Source organism: Neophocaena asiaeorientalis, unplaced genomic scaffold (assembly GCF_003031525.2).
Source record: "Neophocaena asiaeorientalis asiaeorientalis breed wild unplaced genomic scaffold, Neophocaena_asiaeorientalis_V1.1 scaffold89, whole genome shotgun sequence".
Taxonomy (NCBI): domain Eukaryota; kingdom Metazoa; phylum Chordata; class Mammalia; order Artiodactyla; family Phocoenidae; genus Neophocaena; species Neophocaena asiaeorientalis.
Window position 1 is genome coordinate 3,043,201 of NW_020172592.1, and position 7,471 is coordinate 3,050,671.

Sequence of the window (7,471 nt, forward strand, 5' to 3'; positions counted from 1 at the left end):
CAGTTCCAATGACACAGACTTTAAAGCCAACAAACAGCACACCAAGTTCCTAGGAAGACTCTAAATACAAATTGTGGGAGAAATACATGAATTCTGAAGATATTTTCCATTTAGAAATTCAAAATTATTTTCTAGACCTAAGAGTATTTTGCCCAAGAACACCATGCCCAGCTACTTACCTTCCAGAGACTTAGTGACATAAATAACCAAGAATATGAGATTTCTACACACACTAATACATACCCAGAGATTTGAGCAGAGTAACTAGAATTAAAACTAAATAAAACACTAAATAAGAAAAAAAAAAAGAAAAGAACTTTATTACTTCTTTTTAATTATTGAGAAAAAATGAGAAGACTTTTTGTTATTTGGAAGATTAGTCTGTCAGCTATTACAACTGTACTGTAGATTTTAGCAAGATGGGAGTCATTTAACCTAAACCTAGCTGTGACTGCATCCGGACTTCAGCTTCAAGTAACTCTTAGGTTTGCCTGTTCTTTTTCTTTCAGCTTCGTTTCTATTCTAAACTGTTAAATGTTCACCAGCAGAGAAATCAGAAAATTGCCTTAATTACTCTATTATGTTCTACCCAAATCCCCAGGAAGCATTGTAATAAGGCATCTGCGAGGGTGCTATCTGATAGTCCTTGCTCAATTGCCATGAACTTGAATGCATAATCTTGAAGCATGGCCATCACATCCTTTGCGTTCTCCCTTGAGTCTCAGTTGTTTTTAACCTTGGCTGTACTGTCATACTCTCTTGAGAAGGTTTCAGAAGTCTTGATGTCTGGGCCTGACACTAAGAGGTTGATTTAATTCGTCTGGAATGTGGCCTGGGGATTGGGATTTTGAAAACTCCTCCAAAGAGTTTTGACAGATGATTCTAATTTAAAGCTGAGTTAGGAAACCATGGACTCAAGGGTAGACTGTTTGGAGTATGCTCAAGAGCTTACTTAAGGAGTTTGGCAGCTCCTCTCCAGGTCTTTCCTGCAGGTCTTCAGTTAGAGCTGACAATCCCAAATATCTACAGGAGAGAAGCAGGTAGGGTAAGTTACATAAATTCAGAATGCGGCCAAAGTAAACAGGATTCAAAGCCCTGTAGTTTAGACACTTTTCTCATTTAATTACCTTAATATCCTGCACTAAATGACTCCATTTCTGTTAAAACTGCTGCCTTAGATTTTAAACTCTTTTTTTTTTTTGAACGGAAGTGTGACTGGCCTACAATAATATGTTAGTTGCAGGTGTACAACATGTTGGTTCTTTATTTCTGTACATTACAGAATGATCACCATGATAGGTCTAATTACCGTCCATCACCATAAAAAAGCTGTTACTATATTATTGACTATATTCCCCATGCTATACAGTTCACCCCCGTAACTCATTTAGTTTTCAACTGGAAGTTTGTACTTCTTAATTTCCTTCACCTGTTTCACTTATCTCCCATCCCTCTCCCTTCTGGCAATTACCTGTTTGTTCTCTATATCTATGAATCTGTTTCTGTTTTCTTATGTTTGTTCGTTTTTTCAGATTCTACATGTAAGTGAAATCATGCTGTATTTGTCTTTGTCTTATTTCACTTAGTATGATACACTCTAGGTCCATTCATATTGTCACAAATGGCAAGATTTCATTCTTTTTTATGGCTGAGTAATATTCCATTGTGTATAAATATACCACATCTTCTTCATCCCTTCACCTATTGATGGACACTTTAGGTTGCTTCCATATCTTGGCTATTTTAAATATACTGCAGTAAACATAGGGGTACACATATCTTTTCGTATTAGTGTTTTTGTTTTCTTTGGGAGAATACCCAGAAGTGGAATTTCTGGATCCTATGGTAGTTCTATTTTTATTTTTTTTTAGGAAATTCCACACTCTTTTCTATAGTGGCTGCACCAATTTATAATCCCACCAACAGTGCACAAGGGTTCCCTTATCTCCCCAACCCTTGTTATTTGTTGTCTTTTTTTTTTTTTTTTTTAATTTATTTTATTTATTTATTTTTGGCTGAGTTGGGTCTTCATTGCTGCGTGTGGGCTTCTTATTGCAGTGGCTTCTCGTTGCAGAGCATGGGCTCTAGGTGCACGGGCTTCAGTAGTTGTGGCTCACAGGTTCTAGAGCACAGGCTCAGTAGCTGTGTGCATGGGCTAAGTTGCTCCGCGGTATGTGGGATCTTCCCGGACCAGGGCTCGAACCCGTGTCCCCTGCATTGGCAGGCGGATTCCTAACCACTGCGCCACCAGGGAAGCCCTGTTGTCTTTTTGATGATAGCCATTTTGACAGGTGTGATATCTCATCGTGGTTTTGATTTGCATTTCCCTGATGATTAGTGATGTTGAGCATCTTTTCATGTGTGTATTGGACATCTGTATGTCTTCTTTGAAAAATGTCTATTTGGGTCCTCTGCCCATTTTTAAAATTTGTTTCTTTTTTGATGTTGAGTTGTATGAGTTCTTTGTATGTTTTGGATATCAACCCCTTATCAAATATATTATTTGTAGGGATCTTCTACCATTCAATAGGCCATTTTTTCATTTTCTTGATAGTATCCTTCACTGTGCAAAGCTTTTTAGTTTGATGTAGTCCTATTTGTTTATTTTTGCATTTGTTTTCCTTCCCTGAGGAGACAGATGTAAAAAATATATTGCTAAGACTAATGTCAAAGAGCATACTGCCTGTGTTTTCTGCTAGGAGTTTTATGGTTTCATGTCTTACATTTAAGTCTTTAATCTGTTTTGAGTTCTTTTTGTGTGGTATGAGAAAGTAGTTTAGTTTGATTCTTTTGTGTGTAGCTGTCCAGGTTTCCCAGCATCATTTATTGAAGGGGCTGTCTTTTCCCCACTGTATATTCTTGATCCCTTTCTTGTAGATTAAATGACCATAGAAGTGTGGGTTTGTTTCTGGGCTCTCTATTCTGTTCTCTCAATCTATGTCTGTTTTTGTGCCAGTATTATATGGTTTTGGTTACTGTAGCTTTGTACTATAGTTTGAAATCAGGGAGCAAATTCTTCTTTCTCAAGATTATTTTGGCTATTCAGGGTCTTTTTTGTTTCCATACAAATTTTAGAATTTGTTCTAGTTCTGTGAAAAATGCCATTGGTATTTTGATAGGGACAGCATTGAATCTGTAGATTACTTTTGGTGGTATGGCCATTTGAACAATATTAGTTCTTCCAATCTATGAATATGGTGTATCTTTCCATTTGTTTGTATCATCTTAGGTATTAGCATAGGTTGTTTATTTGACATTTTTCTGATTTCCAGAAGTAGGCTTGTATCACTTATAAACTTTCCTCTTAGAACTGCTTTTGCTCTGTCCCATAAATTTTGGATTATTGTGTTCCCATTTTCATTTGTCTCCAGGTTTTTTTTTTTTCTTTGATTTCTTTAGTGATCCATTCATTGTTTAGAAGCATATTGTTTAGTCTCCATGTGTTGTGTTTTTTGCAGTTTTTTTCTTGTAGTTGATTTCTAGTCTCAAACTGTTGTGTTCAGAAAAGATGCTTGATATGATTTCGGTCTTCTTAAATTTACTGAGAGTTGTTTTGTGGCCTATCATGTGATCTATATTGGAGAATGTTATGTGTGCACTTGAAAAGAATGTGTATTCTGCTCCTTTTAGATGTAATGTTCTAGGGCTTCCCTGGTGGCACAGTGGTTGAGAGTCTGCCTGCTGATGCAGGGGACATGGGTCCATGCCTTGGTCTGGGAAGATCCCACATGCTGCGGAGCGGCTGGGCCCGTGAGCCATGGCCACTGAGCCTGCACGTCCGGAGCCTGTGCTCCTCAGTGGGAGAGGCCACAACAGTGAGAGGCCCGTGTACTGCAAAAAAAAAAAAAAAAAGATGTAATGTTCTATATATATATCTATTAATTTTATCTGTTCTAATGTGTTGTTTTAGATTTTAAACTCTTAAAAGGCATTGTTCTTTCCATATATAATACCATGTACCTGGAAGCACTTTGTAGATATATTTAAATAATAGTTATTTCAGCTCTCTTTCATCGTACCCCTCCCCGACACATGTACAATAAATTCAGCCTAATGTTGTTATTATTGTATTAGGGAAAAAAGTCGTAAGTTGAATATTTCTCCATTGATAGTTACAGGGAAAGGAATCCTCTCTCAGAACTTTATCTGTAGAAACCTACTCTTGTACTCTTGATCTTTATCTTTTTAAAAAAGGCCTATAAATTCTTTATAATAATTCTTATAAACTCCTGTATAAATTCTTATTATAATTTTCCAGTTAATCCTCTGAGGTGTTTTTGGGCAGTCTACTGGTAATCATAATTTTGTCTCTCCTTTAATCATAGTTTACAATTTCTTATTTGCATTTCATTTTGAAAGTGGAAAGTTTGTAAGTTTGGCACTAAAACCTTACTTGAATGGATGTGAGGCTGTTTTGGTTTTTTGTTTCCAATTTGTGTCACTGTTTATACAATTTAATGTAGAAATATTGTTGATTACAGACTGCTGCATCAGTTTCTGTTATTATGTAGTATGTAGAAAATTAACTTTTCTAAAATGTGAAAAATTTAAAATTCTGGAATATATCTAACCCCAGAGTCAAAGAATGTGGACTGTATTTATTCCTTTACCTTGATGTGTTTAGTTTTTTACCTCTTTACATTCCTATTTACTGTCTAAATCCCTACTTAATAATTTTTATTGAAAATCTAATCTAAAATTATAACTATTTTGTGCATGCATTTGGCACTAAGTTCTTTTCTAGTCATGATTGGGTTGATTTTTCTACTTTTCATGATGGTGAAGTTGATTCTGCCATATTTCTTCAGCAGAGGAAACAGCCACCAATTGCGACAAAAGCTTTATGTATTGAAGGAGAAAAACTGTACTCAAAAGAATAAAGTTGACTAAAGTTTGCCTTTATCCAAATATATTTAAATCCCTCATATAGACTCTGAAAACTAGCATGAAATACTTTTATCCTCCTTCACCTAACTAAAGGCCACTGGGAAGCTATACAGCTGTATAGCAGGTAGTCATAACAATCAAATTATATACTTAATCTAGTCAGTTAACTACTGGTGATGATGATTATTTTAAATTGCAGCTATACTCATCATGTTGGTTTCTTTTTAATGAATAAAGACAACAAATCTAATTCCATTATCAAAAGCTACCTCGATGTAAATAGTTTCTGAAGTAAATGAGATTTAGGGACTTCTAGTTAAATATAGCACATTGAACATGTATTCTTTCTTGTCTTCTCTTCAGAAACCTATCAAAATAATAATGGAAGAACATGAGAGAGCAAAGTAGAACCAGAAAGTAAACCAAGAAAAAAATAGTCATGGAATCCAGGAAACAATCCAAGCAAAGAAAATAGGTGAAGGAAAGAGTGACAAATGGGTAATTAGGTTTAGAGAGAGCCACCAATCTGTATTGAAACAGGAAGCTATGGGAGGGAGGATTTCAAGAAAAAATACAGAAGTAATGGATTATTTGATGTGCATAAACCTTTAGAAAAATTGATGAACATTTGACAAATGTTATAGCCTTTGGGGAAAAGATAGCCATAAGCACATAGAAAACTAAATCAATGTGAAATCAGTGAAATTAATACCTACAGGAAAAAGAAAAAAGCTTAATGAGAGAGGAAACATAATAAGAAAATACCACTTGGCTCAATAGTAAACGATATTTATGTAGTTGTAATATAGTAAATATCAATTATTGATCTAAAATTTTTGATGTAATTATATTGGGTGGATGGGGGAGATAAATGTGTATTTTTTTGGAAGGGAGGTGAGGTGGTATAAGAGATCTCAATCATCATTCATATCATCCATGTTAGAAAATCAATAGGTGATATGAAAAAATTTTATATACTTACAATTTGAAAATATGTACTTAATTACTAAAAGTGGTTTCTTTGGGCTGTAGCATTTTTTTGGGGGGATGGTGGACAGAAGTGGGAATGGGATAGGGAAGCCTTGTTAATAGTATTTGATTTGTACACCATGTACATGTATTACATAGAGAAAAATTAAAATTAATTTCAAGAAATACCTTTAAAAAAACCCCAAACATGTGGCTTGAATAAACACCCTCAAACTAATCTTTCACTTCCAAAGCAGTTAACATGTATATGTGTGATTTTGTTTTTAAGCCTTCCCAACTCAAAATATGCTTTTCAGGTTGTTATTTTTGGGAATGCAAAGTTAAAGGCCTCAGAAACTCAGTTCAATGGGCTCAGAGTTCTAATCAAACAATTAAAAAAAGAAACAGGTTATAACAGTGAAGGAGATAATTTACTTGCAGTTTTTATTGCACCTCTTTGATTTCTTAGTGGTGAAGTACAATGGAGTCAAGGTTCCTGGGTTTGAACAAGCTCTATTTCTGATTATGTGGTCTCGGGCTAGTAGTTTTACTTCTCTAAGCATCAGTTTCTTCTCTAAAAATCGGATGATAAGAGTATCTCATAGGGCAGTTGTGAGGATTAAATGAAAGGAAGTATATTACTTAGCAAAGTGTTTGGAACGTCACAGGCATTACTTATGCTAACTGCTTTTACTCTTCCTTTCCTTTCCCTTTTTCTTTCTTCCTAGAAAACAGAATATTCTCTAACAGCTCTATTAATATGCATTGTCTTCTACCACTGGGTAACTAGATGCTTTTTAACTTGCCCTGTTAGATAGTTGTCTGTTTATCTCTAGCTACATATTTTTTTTTTTTTTTTTTTGGGGATGCGGAGCACAGGTTCTGGACGCACAGGCCCAGCGGCCATGGCCCACGGGCCCAGCCGCTCCGCGGCCTGTGGGATCCTCCCGGACCGGGGCACGAACCCGCGTCCCCTGCACCGGCAGGCGGACCCCCAACCACTGCGCCACCAGGGAAGCCCTACATCTATTTTTATAAGCACATGAATTATGGACCATTGTATGATGTACAACTGAATTAATTTCTTAATGTGTCTTAATTATATGTTATGCAAGAACAGGTAACTAGTTTCTGATGTTCTGACGGAGTAAATTTAATATTAATTATAATTATCTATGACTTTCATTTGTCAAGCTTAAATTGCTATATGTATAAAATGCTATTAAACCTTTGAGTAATTTATTATCCCCATTTGACAGATGAGAAAACTGAGGTTTGAAGAGGGTATATAATTTTTATAGGCTATATAGTTTATATCTTTAAAAAGGCACTTTATTCTGTTATAGTATAATACTTTATATGCCTTAATTCATTTTGATTTCATCATTTTAGCACTATCATAAGTGCTGCTGAATAGCTAATAAAACAATGTTTCAAAACTTGAATATGCAGTTAGTGATAACTTTGTGCCACAAATTGGATAACATTTTTGAATCCTAAAGAGCTGTAGGGCTACCCTTGGTTGCTGCAGGGTCAGTAAGGCTTTTCCCCATTGATTACTTTGATTGGTTTATTTGTACATTTATTCATTCAATAATTATGGAGTGCTCACTGT